Here is a 22,126-nt window from a genome sequence, read left to right as displayed (position 1 = left end):
GTAGGGGTTTTATTGTAAAACTATAATGACTTCCTTAATTTTACAAATTCCTAGATCTTTGGGCACACCATATTGTCTCCCTCTCATGGTTGGGGCTCCTACGCCTCTTACCTTGTGGCCCATGTCTCATCTAGAAAATTATCCCCCTATTTTCTTTAAGCAACAACAAACTAAGAATAAATATGATGAGCTACATTTTGTGTTGGGTAAGCCCTCTACATTTTGTGTTGGGTAAGCCCTCAATCTAATCGCCTCCCTTCTCACACCCATTTCCTCCATCATTTGGTTGACCTTCTCTATGTTTGTCCTTCATGACTTTTCTTCGATTTTTGGTAGGTAATTGCAACATTGTTCTTTTCTAATATATGTTTGTTAATTTGTAACTTATCCTAATATATTTCTGGAGTTTGAAGCTTAAGAGCAAAAAAAAAATTTGATCTCTCAACACAAGAGAGTGATATGAAATTTTTTTTCATGGGATAGAATTTGTATTAGACCCTTAGAATTCTAGCCACTACTACACTAGACAAATTCAATGAATGATTTAAAAAAAAAATAAATTTAAAATCAAAATAAATCGCCACAAAGAAGCCCTATCGAGAAATAACCATACAAACCCATGCAATATGAACTTGATATTTCCAATAACCCACAACATACTAGCTCAAAAGCTAAATCCTCACATTTGATCACGCCTACCCAAATAAGAAAATAAAAATGTCACTATAAAGCAAAATTAGAAGAAATAATAAGATTGATTAAAATCAACCCATGCTAAAAAGGAATATTAAAGGCAATCTTGTTATGCATATTGGTTGAATACACAAATTGAACAACCATCTAGAGCCCAAATCCAGAACCGGTAGCTCAAGGGAATCAAACTTGGGTCAATAAAAAATGTGAAGAAATTAATGTCAATGTATATTGTCATTGATGTCATCATGTGTTGTAGATAGTCTGGAAATGAGTGTTATGTTGTTGTTGAGCGCCCTGGTAGTGATGTTGAGTATGTATGAGGTGTTTTCAAAAGATTGGTGTATCAGAAGCTTCAATGTGCAAAAAGAGTATTTAATGTCCCATTGGAAGCTTCAATATGCAGAAAAAAGTATTTAATGTCCTAGTGGAATAATGCTTTGCATTCCTTCAGTTTTTGAAGGTTATGGATTGTGGTTATGGATACAATACTTATGATTTATGTATGTTGTACTATCAAGTTTTCAGGTCCTATGTTGCTTAGATTGTAGAGTTGGTTGTTGTTGTTTCTGACAGTGAGTTGTCTATTGAAACTAGTCCGAAGAATGCTTGGTGGTTCTCTAATGTGTGGATTCAAGTTTTGGGGCTTGGAGGACACATTCATTTGGTTTGTGCAATGTTCAAGTTTAGTTTTTTGGTGTTAGTTTGATCAATATGTGAATTTATGTTGTTTCGTGTTTAGTATTGTTGGGTGGTTTGGGTTGTAGTTATTTGAGGTGGTGTATTTTAGTTGGATCATTCTCTTTGGTCTAGATATGCATTAAATATTTTGTTTGGATGTTTATATGGGTCTCACTATGGTGTTTGTAAATCCACAATATGTATTATGTATTGGAGGATGTTTTTGATCCAACTGGGTAGTGCTTTACTATTTTTCTACATGTTTCATTTGGTATCAACTTTGGAGGATGTGTTTGCTGATACTTGATAGCTTCGATAAGATAAATGATTGAATGGGAGATAAATAAAGTCTCCCATTCAATCATCTATCTCATCGATAGATAAATCCAGATCTCAAATGATTATTCCTTTATCTATAATTTCTCTCCTTATCCTGTTACAGTCAATTACGTTACTCATGCAAACTGATCGAGTGCAAACTATTAAGATTGATAAACCAATAATGATCGAGTCTTATTCTAACCCCCCCGATTCATTATTGGGTTATCACCTTAATATCCACTGAGTTTATAACCATCGGGCTTAATGCATTTCACCGAATAACTAATGTTATCGGGATAAATTGATAAACCGACTAACTTATGTTATCGGGTTTAAACCAATTAATAGTAACCACCGATTAATATTAACACCGATTCATATTGCCACTGATTGATATTTCCATTGGTTGATATTTCTACGGATTATTGTCAAATTAATTATATGAATGACCGAAGTGGCTTCGGTGCTTTTGTATATGTGATACACACCGATTAAGCAATCGGTTAAGGAGGGACACGACCAAGGGGTATCTTGGTCGGTCATGTCCAAGGGACATGATCAATCAAGGTACCACTTGATCAGTTCCCTCCATGATATACATATCCAATGATATGTTGTGGAGAGAACATAGAAAATATATAATGTTCTCTCTCCACCTGCAGTAAACAAAATCAAATTCATTATATTGAGAAATAACATATACTTGAAAGAAAAATACTCTTGGATATAACTTGCTCCTTGAATTGAAAATTGACATACATTTACATGGTATCAGAGCCACATTAAAATTGAACCCGAGGCTATTCAATTTTGTGTAAAATTCAAGACAAGCATATATTCAACATCACATTTCTCCAAATGGCTAGCACTATCAAATTCGAAGATAGACTCGGAGGAGGCGATGACTTCTCAGCATGGAAGTTCAGAATTAAGATGATTCTAAGAGAAAATAAAGTTGAATCATTTGTAAAAACTGAAACTACAGAACCGGAGACTGAACCTGACAAAGCAACTTGGATAGAGGGAAATGAAAAGGCCATCAAAATCATAGTTGATGGGGTGAGGAATAATATCATGCCCATCATAAGGAAACATGAAATGACCTACAACATGTTTAAAGCACTTGAAGATGCATTTGAGATATCCAATGCAAGTAGAACCTTGGTTTTAAAGAGAGAAATAAATCATATAGCTATGATCAAAGGGGAGTCAGTCAATACCTACTTCATGCGGATATCAACCCTAAGGGATGAGCTAGCAACCCTTGGATATGAGACCCAAAGCAAAGAATTAACACTCATTTCTCTAGATGGGTTGCCTAGTATATAGGAAACATTCGTCCAAGGCATCAGTGCAAGGGCTAAATTTCCAAAGTTTGAAAGGCTAAAGGTAGATTGTCTCCAAGAAGAATCAAGGTTAAATAAGAAAGGGATCAAACAAAAGAATATAGATGAAGATCTTCAAGTCCTTAATACAAACTCCAATAAGAAAAGCAAGCAGAAACAATTTAGGAAGAGGAAAAGGTCGTCATGGCAAGAACACCTTCAAGAAGGATCTGTCACATATTCAATATTACAAGTGTGACAAGTTCGGACACTATGTTGCTAAATGTTTGGAAAGAGCCAAACAACAAGCTACATTTACCAAGGTAGGAAAAACTAAAGAAGAACATGATTCTGAGAATTATGTACTCTACTCAGCATTGACAAACAAAGTTTCAAACAAGGTTAACTCATGGGTGATCGACAGTGGCTTATCCAGACACATTACAGGGTTTAGAGAAGTGCTAGACTCCATGATAGAGGAGAATGATGAGGAAGTGACCATCAGAGATGACTCCACACATCCACTCAGAGGAATTGGAACCAGCACCATCAAACTGAAGACAAGCATATCATTGCAACTCAAAGGAGTACTATATGTCCTTGGCATCAAGAGAAATCTAGTCTCTATATCAGCACTAGAGGATAATGAATACAGAGTAACCTTCATGGACAATAGAGTGTTGGCTTGGCCAAGGAATTCTTCTATCAAGAAAGCTAAAACCATTGGTCAAAGACAAGGCTATTTGTATGAGCTATGTACAGAGCCCAACCTAGCCCTAATCCATGAAGCCACAGATGCTAATTAAGTTTGGCATAGAAGACTAGGCCACCTAAATTTTAGATCTTTGTCGTCAGTGGGAAACCTTATCATAGGTCTACCCAAGTTAAAGGCAATATCATTCAAGGGCATGCAAGGGATGTGCCCCAGGTAAAAATACTAAGGGGGCCTTCCAAAATAGTACTAGGAAAAAAAGAAAATTTTTAGAGTTAGTTCATTATGATGTATGTGGACCTATGTTTGTACCTTCTCTAGGGGGATTTTTTTTTTATGACTACTCTAGGAAAACTTGGATCTACTTTCTGAAGTGTAAAGAATCAGAAGAGATCCTCAATAGGTTTAAAGAGTTTAAATCACTAACAGAAAACTACTCAGGAAATAAAATTAAAACCTTAAGAACTGACAATGGGGGGGAGTACACCTCAGATTTGTTTAAAGATTTTTGTAAAAACACTAGGATTAAGAGGGAGCTTACAATACCTTATAACCCTCAACAAAATGGGGTAGCTCAAAGGAAAAATAGGACAATTGTAGAAGCTGCCAAAGCCATGATTCTTGATTAGAATCTAAATACCAATATTTGGGCAGAAGCAACAAGCACTGTTGTATATATACAAAATAGATGTCCTCACTCCCACCTTGAAGACAAAACTCCTAAGGAAGTCTTTACTAAAATAAAGCCAGATATCAGCCACCTTAGGATATTTGGGTGTCCCATCTATATTCATATACCTAAAGAGAAAAGACTAAAACTAGAGTCCTCTGGAAAAAGGAGAATACTTGTAGGATATAGTGAAACCTCCAAGGCCTACAGAATCTATATATTTGGTCAAAGGAATATTGAACTGAGTAGGGATGTAATCTTTGAAGAAGACTTGGCCTTCAAAAGAGCCCAAAGCTCAATAGAACCTAAAACCTATTTTCCTACCCCTAACATAGATGAAGATCCTTCTCTTGAGCTTCAGAGGGAGAATCTTGAGGAAACTGAAGGTGAAACTCAAAACCCACCTAGAGAAAATCTCAATAAAAGACCACTATGGGCCACCAAAACTGTAGAAGAAGCTCAGAGGTTTGTTGCTCCTTCAGGTTCCTTCAGAGAAAGCAAAAGGCCTAACAAATTCATTAGCTATGTTGCACTTATTAATGATCTTTCTAAAACTGAACCCAACAATGTATCAGATGCACTTAAACATCAAGTATGGAAGGATGCTATGTCTGAGGAGCATGCTAATATTTATTTTATATGTTGATGACCTATTAACCACAGGATAATTTCATCTTATAGATCAATGTAAGAAAGATCTATCTAAAGAATTTGATATGAAGAACTTGGGACTCCTTCATTACTTCCTAGGCTTGGAAGTATGGTAGAATTCTGATAACATTATACTAAACCAAGGCAAGTATACCTTGGACATTTTTGAAGAGATTTGGAATGCTAAACTGCAGACCCATGACCTCTCCAATGGAAACCAATCTTCATAAACTTAAGGAAGCAACAACAAAGTCACAACCCACTGATCCTACTCAATACAGGACCATATATATCTGGTATGCAGTTAATGCTTTGAGTCAGTGAGCCAAAGGAGATACACCTGGTTGCAGTAAAACACCTTATGAGATATTTATAGGGCACCTTAAACCTTGGCCTCAAATATGAGAAAATTGATCTAAATCTACACGAATTCATAGATTCATATTGGGCTGGAAGTGTGACTGATAGGAAAAGCACCTCAAGATGCTGCTTCAGTTTAGGTTCAACCGTGATATCTTGGATCAACAAAAAGCAGTCTTTTGTAGCTCAGAATTCCATCGAGGCCGAATACATTGCAGCTTCCATGGCTACCCGAGAGGCAGTGTGGCTTAGGAAGATGCTTGTGGGATTGTTTGGTGAACCTATGAAACCTACTATTATCCATTGTGACAACCAGAGGTGCATAAAACTTTCAGTAAATCCACTGTTTCATGACAGATCCAAGCATATTGAGTTTCCATACCACTATGTGCGGGATATGGTAGACAAAATTGTGATCCAATTGGAATATGTTTGTACGGGAGATCGGACTGCAAATATTATGACCAAACCACTTTCCAGAGTGAAGGTTGGTCACTTCAGAAAAGGTTTAGGTATGATAGAAAGGTAATTTGCTTTGTAATTTGTACTTGCATATCAATAAGATGTTTAATGTGTAAACTTCTTTGTCATGTTAGGACTTTTATGGGTTTAACCCCCTGTGTTTATGTCTAAGAGGTGACGATCTCTCAAATAATGAACACTTATATGTAGACATTATAAGGTGACGATCTTATGACATTCAAACTAGTTATCATGTTGGATCTATGGTATGCCATGGATGTGCCATGATTGTGTTGTGGTAAAACATTTGGATAAAACGTTAGTGCACATACCACAACTTGGATAAGTTGAGAATTTAACTATTCTTATGTGTTTATCCTTAAGTATTGCATGTTTAGGCAATACTGATATCACATGTTTAGGTGATATCTTGTCATCACAAGGTGATTAATCTCTTGTATCACATGTTTAGGTGATACTCCATGTCAAGTGCTGAGGTGATATGGTTTCTTGTATCATATGCTTTGATGATACTTCATGTCATATGTTTAGGTGATGTGAACCCTTGGAGATTGAGATTATAAACTATATAAGGAATTCTAGTTTTCAAGAGAAATGTGATGCTGGATGCTTTATTTGATATTTATCTTCCCAATCTAAGAGGGAGTGTTGATACTTGATAGCTTCGATAAGATAAATGATTGAATGGGAGATAAATGAAGTCTCCCATTCAATCATCTATCTCATCGATAGATAAATCCAGATCTCAAATGATTATTCCTTTATCTATAATTGCTCTCCTTATCCTATTACAGTCAATTATGTTACTCATGCAAACTGATCGAGTGCAAACTATTAAGACTGATAAACCGATAATGATCGGGTCTTATTCTAACCCCCCCGATATCGGATTATCACCTTAATAGCCACCGAGTTTATAACCATCGGGCTTAATGCATTTCACCGAATAACTAATGTTATCAGGATAAATTGATAAACCGACTAACTTATGTTATTGGGTTTAATCCGATTAATAGTAACCATCGATTAATATTGACATTGATTGATATTGCCACCGATTGATTTTGCCACCGGTTGATATTGCCACTGATTATCATCGGATTAATTATATGAATAACCGAAGTGACTTCGGTGCTTTTGTATATGTGATAAACACCGATTAAGCAATCAGTTAAGGAGGGACACGACCAAGGGGTATCTTGGTTGGTCATGTCCAAGGGACATGATCAATCAAGGTACCACTTGATCGGTTCCCTCCATGATATACATACCCAATGATATGTTGTGGAGAAAACATAGAAAATATAAAATATTCTCTCTCCACTTGCAGTAAACAAAATCAGATTCATTAAGAAATAACATATACTTGAAAGAAAAATAATCTTGGATATAACTTGCTCCTTGAATTGAAAATTGGCTTACATTTACAGTGTTAGCATGTGTAGTTCATTGGAATCTACTTGGGAGGTCATGTTGCAATGTGTTTGGGTATCCTCTATCTCTTGGAGTGGATTGCATTAGATATTTGTGGTTTGAGTGGCCTAAATTATGTAATATTATATATTTAGTCTATTGTCGACCTAGTTAAGGGTTTTAGTGAATTAACATGTATATATAGATGTGTGGTTGTATAAGTTTTTGTATGGAATGTGTGTGAATTGAAGGGAAGTGGATGTGAATGACATGCGAGCAGATTTGGTGTAAAAGCTAGTATGTGAAGAGCTTTGATGATGATATCTTTGATGTGATAGTGGTTGTTGTCGGATGTGTTTGCCATGATATTGGTCACTTGACACAATGGTTCAAGGATAATTTCATGATAAGGTGGTCTTTTGCATTTCAATTCATTGATTCTCTGCACCTACTAGAAGAAAGTGTGTTCCTTTTGGCAATTTGTGCAATCATTTGTATCTTGCCTTGAGACAGTGAGTCTTAGTACTACAATTCCTTTGTATCTTTCCCTAAGGTTATGTGCCTTACAATTGAAAGTACTATCAGTTGTTGTGAGCTCCTTGGCCTTGAGCCTAAAACATTATAATTAGTTATTTATGTTGTGGATGTGATCCTCATGATGGTTTTTCCTTGTTTAGGGTTTTCCATGTATATTTGGTGTTCATGTGTTTGTTGTGCCTCGTGCTTTCATATTTCACAATTGTAGTGATAGGTTAATTATGGTTTGAAGTTTGATAGGTCATAAGCAAAGTATTTTAAGGTCTATGTTGATTTATTTCCCCCTTGCAGTTTTGTAGTGTGTTCAACACCCTTGTATACCATGGTAGATCAAAAGGTAAAGGAAAGAAGAAGGATAAGAAAGATAAAAGAGGTGGGTCCAAATCCCATGGGAGATCCAAGTCTCCTATAAATTCAAGGTAAAATGTTGGAAGTGCGGCAAACTTAGTCACTTTCTAAAAGAATGTACAACGAGGAGAAAAATATGAAGAGATCCTCTAATTTAGATTCAAACAAATCCTCTTAGGATGATGATGAAGCATTTGTTGTAGACTTGGTAATGTATGCATCACAAGATGTGTGGTTGATAGATTTGGGTGCATCCTTTCACACAATCTCACATTTGGGCTAGTTTTCAAAGTATGAAGAATATGATGATAGGAAGGTGTATTTTGGTGATGAATCTCATCTGAAGATTACTGGTCATGGAAGGGTCAAGATTATATTCCTTGGTGGAAAAGTGAAGGGGATTCGTGGTGTAATGCACATCCCAAGTTTGGCATGAAATCTACTCTATATAACTTAACTTGGTGATGTGGGTGGGTAGGTTGTTTTCTAAGAAAGAGGATGTAAAATGACTAGAGGTTATATGGTGTGTGCTAAGGGTGTTTGGATAGGAACCTTGTATAAGATGGATGCATGCATGTTTTAGTGGAATATTTCTTTTGTGGAGTCCAAGAAGAGGACTATAGATTCTTCATCCTCACTGTCAATTGAGGTGTGAAGAGGACTATTGCTTATACATCTGATGGTCATAGTTTCTAGGTACCTAAGGGTGCTAATGCTTTGGAGATGAAATCTTAGTCGAGAAGACAATGTTATGGCACCAAAGAATTGGTCACATTGGTGAGAAGGGTTTCAAAACCCTAAAAAATAAATGCCTCATCGAGGGGCTTGATGTTTGTAATCATGAGTTCAATTTCTATATATATTGCATTTATGGTAAACAAAAATATATTCATTTTTACTCTAGATCTCACAAATCTTTTGGGATGTTGGACTTGATCAATTATAATATTTTTGGTCTTATTAATGTTCCTTCAATTTTAAAATTTGTGTATATTTCATTTCATTAATTGATGACTACAGTAGAAGGAAATTTGATTATGTTCTTAGAAGTAAATCCAAAGTTTTTAGATAGGTTAAGGCTCTTGTTGATAATTAGACTAATAGAAAGATTAAGTATTTGACGACTGGCAATGGTGGTAAATTTTGTTTAATAGATTTTGGTGTTAGGAATTGCATGCAAAAAATATCAATTAAATGCAAATAAACATTTAACAAAGGAATGAAAACACCAGAAATAATAATAGTGAAGAGACAATTTTTAACATGGTTCACCCAAACTCAGGCTACATCCACCAAACATAAAGTCCAATATTATTATCCAGCAAATCAAACTGATTACAACCAACAATCTCTTGCAACTCAATACTATTGCAAAATGCTACAAAAATCTCCATGAAAAACCCTAACCCTTAGCCATTTTATTAAGACTTATGTTGGTTACAAAAATAGGGTTAGTATATGTCAGCACATAGAAAAATAACTCTCAATGCCTTTATAAAATAATAAAAGTCATTTGAGCTTTCGGGGGTGTTTCCCCTCAACCCCACCCTATTCCACGACAGGGAGTTCGCTAGGGGCACTGCCCTTCGACCTTGTCTTGGGAACACTACCCCCAAACCCCCATTTAATAATTTGGGGGGAAAATGTGTCGATAAAAGGGGAAAAATTAACCTCTAAGTCTAATTAGGCTCCATCTAACAACATTTGGTAGGTTGTGTTCAAGGACCATGGGATTGAGTGGCATAAGACAACTCGATACACCCCTCAATAAAATGGACTTGTAGAGAGAATGAACATGATGATGATGGAGAGGGTTAGGAGTATTCTTAATGGTGTTGGCCTCGAACAAAAAAATTTGGTTGAATTTGTAGCCACTACCTCCTATCTAGTATATAAATCTCTTACATCAGCACTTGTTGATAAGACACTAATGGAGGTGTGGTCAGGAAAGAAGTCTTCTATGAGACATCCCAGAGTATTTGGTTGTGAAGCTTATGATCATGTTCCAAGTAAAAAATGATCTAATTTGGAGAACACGATTGTTAAGTGTATCTTTATTGACTATGGTATTAGTGTAAAAGGGTACAAGCTTTGAGATCCAGTGGCAAGGAAGGTTATTTATAGTAGAAGTGTCATTTTTAGAGAGATGAAACCTTCCATTTTTGACCTACAACCAATGAAAGAGGAGAAACAAAATAAGGAGATAGTTTAAATTCCTTATATCACTTAGGAAGAAGAACTAGAAGCTCTAGGTGGACCTAGTGATGAGGAGAGCTCTAATAACTCTAAGAGTTTAGAAGAAGATGAAGAACCTCAAACTCAACCTTTGAGGAGGTCTACAAGAGTCAAGTAGAAATTAGATAGGTATGGTTATTTATTGTTAGATTCCAATTGTATTTTTGCCTTGATATGAGTCTAGTACTGTTATAAATCCTATGAGTATGAGTGATGTAGATTCCTGGATGGAAGCCATGAACAATAATATGACATCTTTGAAGAATAGTAATACCTGGGATATGGTACCTTTCCTTGAAGGAAGTAATCTCATGGGATGCAAATGGGTTTTCAAGAAAAAGTTAGGTCTTGATGGTAGTGTTAAGAAATTGTTGGCATTCTACACTCTCATGAAAATGGTGATGTTGTCATTGATGGCAATCACTGACATTCATCTAGGAAATCAACTGGCAACCAACCGGCAGACATAGGCACCAACACCGATAATGGACTTCTACATACACTGGCAAGCACTTCACCGACAATGACTATAATGCATACTGACACTCAAGCCGACATGGAAATAACTTGTATTTATTGTAATTATTTTTTTTAAAGCCGACTTGGTATATTGTAAAAGACTCATATATGTGTGAGATCTTGTAGGTCATTTTTTAGCGAAGAAGATGATAGGAATGATGCGAAATTGATAAAGATATTTTGTATAAGGACATAAAAGGTTTTGGTTATAGACTGAGCTTAAACCAATACTGAACCTGGCATAGTGGATGCTTATTTGAGCAGTACATCATATTGGATTTAATTATCCATGTTGTAAGTCAGTGAGACTTCTCTTTTATAATTGAGCAGTGAGCTCTAGGTTGTTGGCCTTCCTGCATGTGGAGGCCCCTCATGTAAAGTAATATTTTCTCATTGGCTAGTGAGTGAATATTGTGGGTCACAAATCCCATCGAGGTTTTTCCCACACCGGGTTTCCTCGCCAAAATATCTTGTGTTATGGTGTGCTTCTATTCTGTCTCTGCTATTACTGTCTATTGCATTATTTATGGTTTACCGGTACACTGTTTTGATGTGCAAAATAATTAATAAGTTTAAATATTCTGCTAACTAGTTAGACATTGATTCACCCCCCCCTCTCAGTGTCTTTGGGACTGTCATTGAATCTAACAGAAACATAAATCATAGTTATTGATAGAGGGGTATTCCTATGTTGAGGGAATAGATTAAGGTGAGATTTTCACTATCATTGCAAAATTTACATCTTTTTGGTACTTAATATCATTTTCTATAGTTCATGATTGGGAAATTGAGAAAATAGATGTAAAGACAACAACCATTCATGTTGATTTGGAGAAAATATTTATATGTCACAACCATAGTATTTCATGGTGAAAGGTAAGGAAAATTTGGTTTGCAAGTTGAAAAAGTTCTTGTATGGTTTGAAATAGTCTCCTAGGATTTGGTACCAAAATTTTGATGCCCATGTGTTGAGTTTGGAATTTCAGAGATCTAAATTTGTTCATTATGTTTATTTTAAAACTTATAATGGTTGCATTCTTATTTTTGCATTATATGTGGATGATATGTTACTATTTGGGAATATATATTTGATTTTTGATTTGAAGTCTCACTTGTTAGCATAGTTTGAGATGAAAGAACAAGGTGTAGCTAGGTACATTCTAGGAATAGAGATATAAAGAGACAAAGCTACCATAAAACTTTGGTTAAGCCAAGGTAAGTATGTGAATTAAATGTTGTTCAAGATTCAACATGACAACTTGTAGATCTATGATAGTTCCTCTCACATGGGATTCATTGGTTAGGCTATATTATATCATGTGCATTCATATTGGGGGATTTAATATCCCAAAAATGAGGGTGCAATATATTGCCTATTGGTGAAAATAGGGGGGGTTTTAATTCCGGCTATGAAAAAATACAATATTTGGTGAAAATAAGGGGGCTTTTAATTCAGGATGTGTATTGAGAGGGGGTGACAAAAAAGGAGTTTAGGAAAATATATTTTAAAAATAGGGGGATTTTTTAGTATGCCATGAACACACGTGTTGTAACCCAGGTTCACTAAGTGAAGCCCCTGTGGTTCCCGTTGCATTGGGAATGAAGTTATTCATGAAGGATTGTCCAAAATATCCTACTAAGGTGGAGCACATGGATAGTGTACCATACATTAGTGTTATTGGAAATTTTATGTATGTTATTATTTATACAAGACCAAACATTGCCCAAGCAGTTGGAGTCATGAGTCGATATATGGCTAATCCTAGACTAGTGCATTAAGATGTAGTTAAGATAGTGTTCAAATATTTGAGGGGTATTTCTAAGTATTCCTTGTGTTATCATGGTTATCATGTTGGGCCTTGACATTCCGTGAGTATATGTGGATTTAGATTGGGTAGGTGACATTGACAACGAGAGATCGACCAGTGGTTATGTCTTTACAATGTATGATGGTGTTATTAGCTAGAGGAGTAAATGATAAGCTATAGTCACTTTGTCCACAATAGAGGCAAAGTGTATGGAAGATACTCATGCTCGCAAGGAAGCAATTTAGCTTAGATGCTTGCATTCAAATATTAAGTTTGATGCAAGATTGATTACTATTTGTTGTGATAGTTAGAGTGCTATTTTCTCAGTAAAGAATCTAACCTTCCATGCCAAAACAAACCATATTAATGTTCAATTTCATTTTGTTCAAGATATGGTAGATGATGGGAAGGTAAATTTGAGAAGGTTGACACTTTGATGAATGTTAGATATGCTCTGACAAATTTGGTGAGCACGTAGAAGTTCGGATGGTATTTGGTGTCTACGGGCCTCAAGGCCCCTAACAATTAAATTATGATGCATATACTTCCTTTACTCCTGTAAGGTTTTTAATGAGTGGAGTAATGTTAGGAAAATGGTGTTTCAACCTTGCATTTATGTAAGGTTACTATTTAATTAAGTCTAAAGTTTTCCCCAAAGCTTTAGATTGGTTAGATAAGCATGCCTGCAAATTTTTGTTGCAAAATCATGTCCAGACTTGAAGATATTAAAATTTTCACCATGGGGTGATTTTTGAGGGTCGTAGGGGCTCTGAAATGGTCCAAAATTGTCCATAATCATCATAGATAGCTATATATTGATAGATAACATTGTGAGATTTTTGATGCTTAAAATGGTTTGTAAATCAGACACTCAGTTCAAAAGTTATGGCCTTCAGAAGTTAGGTCTCCTAAAATAGAAAATATAAAAATGTGTTTGACACATGAATGAGTTGCAAAAGGGAGCTGCATGTGTTGGTGTGTGTGTGTTGACACATCATATGGCATCTTGGATTGGAGATAGGTTGGGTGCCACTTTTTGGGTGGTTTTAGTTCATAGTTTCATAATACTATTTGATTGTTTCATGTATTGTATCTCTTATATATTAAATGTGCGAGATAGAGATTGCATGTAACAGTCTTTTAACTAATGACTTACCTCTAGATCTTGGGTTGGTAATACTCTTGTGAGAAGCTTCCTTTGCGAGTATATTGTATTTTATTATGATTTCTGAAAAAAATATTGGGCGTCTTTTAGAGTGTAGGGTTTTTCTCCCAAAAGATTTTTTCCCACGATATATCTTGTGTTTATCTCTAATCCATTTGCATGTTGTATATCTCATACTATATGTGTTTCTTATTTAATAACAATTGTAAGAAAATCCTAGTTAAGTTCCCCACTATATTAGTGTTTGTTTGGATGCATTCTCTGCACTTTAGCTTCCTTTCAATGTTTAAATAAAAACTAGATCCATTACATGAATATAGATAAACTAAATAATAGTTTTTTCAAAACTATACTTTTAAAAAAATTTAAAAATTTGAATTTTTTTATTTAATAAACAATTAAAAATTTAAAAAAATTATAAATTTTCTAAATTATTATTATTGTAAAATTATATATTATAATTATATTTATGTAATATCAACTATAACTAAAATTTCAATAAAATGATATTAACTAGCAATCGCACATTGGTGTGCAATGGGTATGCCAAAAAGGTGTGGAAGGTCAATTAGGGAAAATTTTGGTGTATTTTGCATACATTTGTTTAGTGCATAAATTCAATTGGTAGGCCATTTAAAAATTGATGTTGTTTGTGCAACCAAGGTCTCAATCAAGAAGTGATAGCTTAAAACGAACTATGCATATAGTTATAGGGATCCAAACATGAGTTAAAAAAGAAAGATTAGGATGGATGAGATATAGATAGAGAGGGAGAGGAAGAGATTGGAAGATAGAGCTAGAGGGAGAAAGGGAGAGATAAAGGAGGTAATACAAAGAAGAAGAGAGAGGGAGGACATATAGAGATAGATATAGAAAGGGAGAAACAAGGAGTGTGTGTGAAAGTGTGAGAGATATTGAGATAGAGATGGGGAGAAGTAACAATTAGCGTGTGAATAAGATTTAGAGAGATAGATAGATAGAGGATAGAGAAATAAAGAGATATAGAAAGATGGAGTTGCATGGAGAGGAGAGAGAGGGAGAGATAAGGATAGAAAGAAGGAGTGATAGAGATATGCATAGTGGGGGGGGGAAAGAGAGAGAGAGAGAGAGAGAGAGAGAGAGAGAGAGAGAGAGAGAGAGAGAGAGAGAGAGAGAGAGAGAGAGAGAGAGAGAGAGAGAGAGAGAGAGGGTACAAATGTAATGTCCCCTTATCTGCTCTAGTTTGTTTTGGAGTCTGTTGGCCAATTCTGAGACCTGTTGGTCAGTCAAATGCAGAATTAGGGTTTCGTACTTTTTAGGAGGAATCCTTGCTGTTTTCATGGATGAATTTGTTGGAGTTTGGGAGTATGGATTTTAGTTTCCTTCTGGGTTTTCTAAGAGCATCTAGGTGTGACATTCATTCAATTCAGCGAAGTTTACAAAACTTACTATTTTTAGTAAGTTGATGGCAACCGTTAGGATTTCTAGGTTTTTCTAGGTTTTTAGAGTTCATCCACAAGGTTCAAATTGCAATCTTTTTTAGATGTTTTTAGGAATTACTATTTTTAGTAAGTACTATATCCAACAATGCTATTTTTAGCAGTTCAATTCAGTTCTCCGACCCAGTTCTGATTTGATGATTTCAAGTACTTTAGTTTTCGACTCAATTTGGCTTTTGAGAAGATGGTATTTTTAATATATTAATACCTTAGGCACGAGGTTTTAATAATTGATTATTTTTGGATGGACAACTTAGGAAGGAAAAAGATATTATTTTTATCTTAAGTCTCATATTTTCCCTAAGTTAGGTGGCGCCAAGAATTCATATTATTTATGCTTTTTAATTTTGATATTTTGTAATATCTTGGCCATTTAAAAAGTACGCCTAGCAGTCTTGGAGTTGGGTGCTAAGTCTAGATGTGGACTTGGAATGAAATGAAATAAAGAGGAGTGAGTTTGGGCGCCATTTGGATTTGAATTTGAGCCTCCAAAATCTATAAATATGAGTGTTGGCCTCTCATTTGGGATATTTGAGCAAATTTATAATGAAGTGTTGTCAAAATGCAAAGTGAAGCTTCAGGGAACGCTTACCTCCTAGCCATTACTTTATTTATTGCTTGCAATATAGCAACTAGTCGAGCCAAAGCGTGCTCTTCATTCAGAGGAGTGGATTGAAGATAATGTTGGAGATTTATGTATTGTTTTATGATATTTGGAAGTGCTTTAGAGTGTCTAGGTTGTTATTCATGTGATGTGCTAAAGAAGGTTTTTGTTCTTAATTCTCATCGTGTTCTTCTCATTTTGGGTGTTTCCTCTATCTCTCTTTTTGGTTTAGGCAAGGCATTTTGTGAGTTTATAGAGCTTAATTCGGTGTCTTGGATTTTATTTTGCAAATCGCCCCCCCTTAGCTAGTTGTACCATGTGTTTGAGTGCTTTGGGATGCATGCATAATTCATTTGGGTCAGTTTGTAGTGGTTTGTTGTTCTAGGTTTGATTGCCTACTTCCTAGGAGTCATATGCTTTCAATCTCATGTCATTTTGCTGAGATTTGAGGGAGTTGTGAGAGTTTTAGCGGGATATGGTGTTGTTGATCTGTGTGTTTTCAATGTGCTAGAAGTTTATCAAATTTAGAGTTTTCTGAGTTTGGAGTTATTTTCTTATGTGGAGAGTCCCTTATACCTTATGGAGCAGATTGAGCAATATGTGCAGCTGTGTTCAATGATTTACCCTTGTTGCATACATTATAATTATTGTAATGTTGAATAGTAGTACTATCAACAAGTTGTATTTGAAATTTCTCTTCATTTCGCACTGAATAAGTGGAAGAGGTTGGTTCACCGTCTTGCATTGCTATTTATCTTTCCAGTTTTAATATTCAGTTAATAATGTACTTCTCCCACTACATAAGTGGTTGAGCAATCTATTTCATGATTGTAATTTCCAGTCCTCCCGATGAATAATTGATAGAGTGATTGTTTGCTTCATTTTCTTGGTTTTGTCCTTGGTTGGTTTATCACCAAGTGTTATCAACACTTCTATCACCCGCTGGATAAACGGAAGGGGCTGGCTTGCCCCCAAGCATTGTAATATTTCTGGTTGTTGAAGCTAATGATCCCCTCAACATCGTATGCTCTCACCTTCCCATATTGGGCTCTTGGTGATCAGAAAGTGGAAGGGTTACAATTCCAACATTATTGTATTTTCAATTCCTAACCTTAACGGATTCTTGTTGTGTTGTAATTGGAAATTAATCGAAAAAATTTGTGGGGATATTATAGTAAATGGAGAGATAGAGAGTGATGGATAGATAAATTAAAAGAAAAATTTAAAATATAACTGTTCTACAATAAATTAAATTTTTAATAAGATAAATAATTATAAATTTAACTCTAAAATAACTCTTAATTATTGTTTGTAATTTTGTAAAAAGATAAATAATTTTTAAAAAAATTCAAACTTAAATCTAAAATAAAAAGTTAAATCAAACAAACTAAATGCAAAGTCAAAATATACAAAACCTAAATATTAATAAAAATAATAATTTAAAGGGTTGATCTCGTGGTGCAACGGTTGTTGCAACTCCATGTTTATACAAAGGTCTTTGGTTCAAATCCTCAGACCAATTTGGTAGTTGATTGGCTGTGGTTTGGTGTTTCCTCTAACACGTATCGCTCGATGCTCATTGACCTACTACTTGTCCAGGTGTGTTGGCATGTTGACGGATGAGAGGGGTGTTCATATCCCCACCAATATTGACAATGATGTGGCATTGGTAGATGTGGCATTGGTAGTACGACTATTCAAGAGGTTGGTCCTGCGGGTCATGGTTGTGGCGACAAGATGAGAATGGAGGTAGGTGCAGTGACAGGTTGATCTACTGAGAGATAAGGGAGGTGTGCGTGGAGGAGGAAGCGAAGAGAAGCCAATGGATGGAGGCAGATGAATGGAGAGATAAGGAGAGATGAATGGAGAGATAAGGTGAGAGCGGAGTGATAAGGAGAACAAAGTGATAAGGAGAGACAATTGCAAGATTCAGAGGTGTTAATACCTCATTATAATGTACTCGGGGATGGGGTCCCCCCTCTGTGGCCCCACTGGTTCAAGATCCAATCAAAAGAAGATACCGATCAAAATAATAATAATAATAATTTAAATTTTTAATGATAAATAATAAATATTTTAAATTAAAAAATAATTAAATAAAAATAAAATTATATTTTTAATTTATTAGATCTAAAATATTAATAAAACATGTATGTTGACATGGAAGTTTAAGTTGAGTAAGTGGGGTGACTGTTGGTGGCCATCACAACAAGCATGACCAATGTGACAAATTTCATTAAATGCTCTCTCTGGAGGTGGTGGAAAAAAGAGTGGCGGTACGCAAGGGACATGGCTTTTAATGTGGTAGGAATTACAGTTAGTGATGCTCTGCAAAAAGGATTAGAAAATCTGTTTGATGGCAACACACACAAGAGCACAAGAAACAAACGTTAGTGTTAGCAACAAAAGATTATCCTAAACAGGCATATCAAGAGAGATATTAAGCATGAAATAGAAAGCATATAAACATAGAATAAAATAGCTAATCAAGATGCTCATAGTTGCTCCTCCCTTGTTCCTCTCCTCTCCAAGTCTCAAATGAGTGTAGCTCTCAGCTTTTAGCACTAGCCATGGATGCCATATGGAGATTCAAGATGGTTGAATATGATAAGCAAATACTATGCAAGAGTAGATAGTGATGCTATGAAAAAGCTCTATGCTAATGCCAGTATAACAACAATACTCTAATGCTTCTTTTTTGCTTGAGGAGAAGGGTTCTATTTATAGAAGAAATGGGGAAATGAAGGGTTAAGATTGAATGGTTTAATCAAGGGCCAAGTTTGAAAGTTGGGGATCCATGTGCACAATTGACACCAATAAAATGGTGACAAGTGTCAACATAGGATTGGGTTGAGAGAAGAGGTTGGAAGCATTAAAGGCCTGAGAAGACCTCATGGTTATCTAGAGGCTAAGGGTCAAGTCCAAATTAAGATTACCCACTGGATTAAGAGTTAATCCAAGGATAAACCTTTGTGCAAATGTTTAAGAGATAATCATGGTCAAAGCATTAATGGCCTGATGAGACCTTTGGGTTGGGTAGAGGTTGAGTCAAAACAAATGTTTTAACCATGTGGGAGGGTTTGAGGTAACCATTAATGGTTATTGGAGACTTTGGGGATTAAGTGGTTGAAGGTTGAAAGCCTTCAATGGTTATCAAAGACTTTGAGCCATTTAGTGGTTGAAGGTTGAAAGCCTTTAATGGTTATCAAAGACTTTGAGGGTTTGAGAAGTGACTTCCCTTTTGCTTAGGAATGTGACAAAGTTTAGAGAAGGGGTTAGATTATTTAGAAGTGATTAGAAAATTCTAGAAGGGGTTTAGGCATGCAAGTGGATTTTGTAGGAAAATGCAAGTGGGAAAATTTTTGGTATTTTCAATTAAAATAAAATCATTTATTTCAATTAAATGGTGTAATTTGCATTTGGATAAATATTCAAATAAATATTAATTTATTTAAATGAGAAAAATGAAGATAAAGCATTAAAATGGTTGAAGACTTTGAGGGAAACCATTAAAGGCTTGAAGACTTTAAGGAAAACCATTAAAGTCTTAAGAAGACTATAGAAGGAAGCCATCAAGTTTGAAGACTTTAAAGTCATCAAGTTTGAATACTTTAAGGGAAACCATTAAAGGTTTCAAGTGGGTGAGAATAAATAGGATTTTAAATAAATAATTTATTTAAAATAGTTGTGCAACTTGTTTTTGTAGGAAAATACAGGTGGGTGGAGGATAAAGGTGATTTAAATAAATTATTTATTTAAAATAATTGTGCAACTTGCTTTTGTAGGAAAATGCAAGTGGGTAGAGGATAAAGGTGATTTAAATAAATGTTAATTTATTTAAATGTGAGAGGTGGGATTTTGGGGGATTTAAATAAATATTAATTTATTTAAATGTGAGAGAATATTTAATTAAATAAATATGATTTATTTATTTAATTAATGGTCTGAATTTGGTTAAGTGAATTAAATCAAATAAATTGAATAATTTATTTAATTAATAGGAGAAGAGGGTTAAGATGAATTAATTAAATATATTAATTTAATTAATTATTAATTAATGGTTAAATAATCAAATAAATACTAAGTATTCATTTAATTAAGTGGACAGATTTATGTGACTACATTTGCCCCTCTTTGAGACGGTGCGGTTTATCGCGTCGTTTCAAAGAAAGAAAAATAGGTGTGAAGAAATGCCCCATAAAATGTGAATTTAATGGGTGGTATGCCCCCTCGAGAGATGGGCCAAAAAATTTCAAAAAATCGGGCGATCTCTCGAAAAAGAACGAGAAGTGGAGGGGAAGTAGAATAGAAGAAATTAGCAATAACGGTGAAAGAATGGAAGAAAATAGAGTGAATATGAAGAAACAACAAGCCAGTGAGTACCCTGAGGTCATGCAAGAGATACATAGCAGATGTAGTGTGGGGTTTGGATTGATGCTATACAAGTGATCAAAATTGGTTGGACAATCTGGTGCAATTGGTTTAATTGCCCCGGTCAAGTCAAAGCGTGACAGTTGATGTCAGTTGGTCGCTTGGACATGATAAAGTCTGAGTAAGTGAATCAAAGTGACCTGATGTGACTTAGACAATTGATGTAATTGCCCAATGAAGTCAAGGTATATGAAGCAAAATACAAATTGAGACGTAGACAATTGATGTAATTATCCGTTGGATTGTGTTTGATTGGTTGATCAATTGATAGTGTGTGCGTGTGATGGATGGTTGTGGGGAATCATGGCAGCCCCGTTGAGACTAGGTCATTATGATAAATGCCTGATGTAGTCTAGGATTACCATGATCGATTACCTGTTGAGACCCGAAGATACTTGATCAGAGTATCTGTTGATAGTCTAGGTGTGTGGGAGTCGATGTATCTATGTAGACAGAGTAACGGGCTTAATTTTGTGGATGAGTGAGGATGGGAAGCGATGAAGGGATTAGGATGATGTTGATGATCAAGATAGGGAGGGTGAGGGGGGATTTGATGTTAGATAGAAGATATGGAGGACTAGGACCGAGTCCTATGGAAGAAGATGAGTAAAATAGAGTATGCATTATTATGACTATGTATGCATGATATGCAGCTATTATGAATGTATGGATGGGTGGAATGCAACGAAATGCAATATATACAGATAAGATGGAATGATGATCCATAGTGCTCTATTTTTCATCATTGAGCTTTTAAAAAGTTGTAAGAAAATACAAGCAACTTGACATAAAGATTCAAGATGACCAGAGTATTTCTTACATGGATTTTATATAGCAAGTTAATACAAGCAACTTGATATAATGGATCAAGTTGACTTGAGTATTGCTTGCGGAACAGATAAGGATTATCTCCTTTCATGCATGACTTGGATTGTCCTCCTTGATCTTAGGCTGATCATATCCTCAGACAAGTGCATACCGTACTAAGAGATAAAAACCTTTATCCAGTTTGGATGAGGTAGGAACCAAAGAAAGAGCATTTGTACCTACAAACAAATAGTATATACATAAAGAATAAAGAATAAGGATCCTTGGTAATGGTTCATGCTCATATGGTCGAGGTATACGCTGTAGTCAGCAAGCCGTAGTGATCTATGACTGCATTTTGCATAAGATCATGTAGCTTAGTGAACTTCCCACGTAGACACCATTAGTACATGCCCCAGAACTTCATCGAAAATAATGCGCAAACGATACAAAACAATGCTGAAAGATCCCGATACAGATAAACAAATGATTGTACTCACAAATCAACCAAGTATTTGATAGCTTAACATAATTTTCTTGTCAAAGAAAATGTCATCTTGTCTTTGTTTTGATAAGGAAGGATGCATCCTTGTTTAAGACAGTTTGGATTGTTGATGTTGATTGTGTTGGTCGAGTGATAAGTGGTCATTTGTGTGAGTATTTTGTCAATGTTTGTTTTGTATCTGATCGGATGAATATGTACAAGGTGTTGTCATGTTTTTGGGTGATTTTCGATGGTTTTTCTGATGTTTTTGGACTCTGTGAAACATTTTTGAATGTTTTTGGATTTTGTATTGTTTTTGAATGTTTTTGATATTTTCTGGGACATTTTTGAATGTTTTTGATATTTTTGATGATTGCCTGAATGAAGAGTGTAATGACACA

This window comes from Cryptomeria japonica, chromosome 11 (assembly GCF_030272615.1).
Source record: "Cryptomeria japonica chromosome 11, Sugi_1.0, whole genome shotgun sequence".
NCBI classification, from domain to species: Eukaryota; Viridiplantae; Streptophyta; class Pinopsida; order Cupressales; family Cupressaceae; genus Cryptomeria; species Cryptomeria japonica.
Note: the sequence above shows the minus strand (reverse complement) of the source record.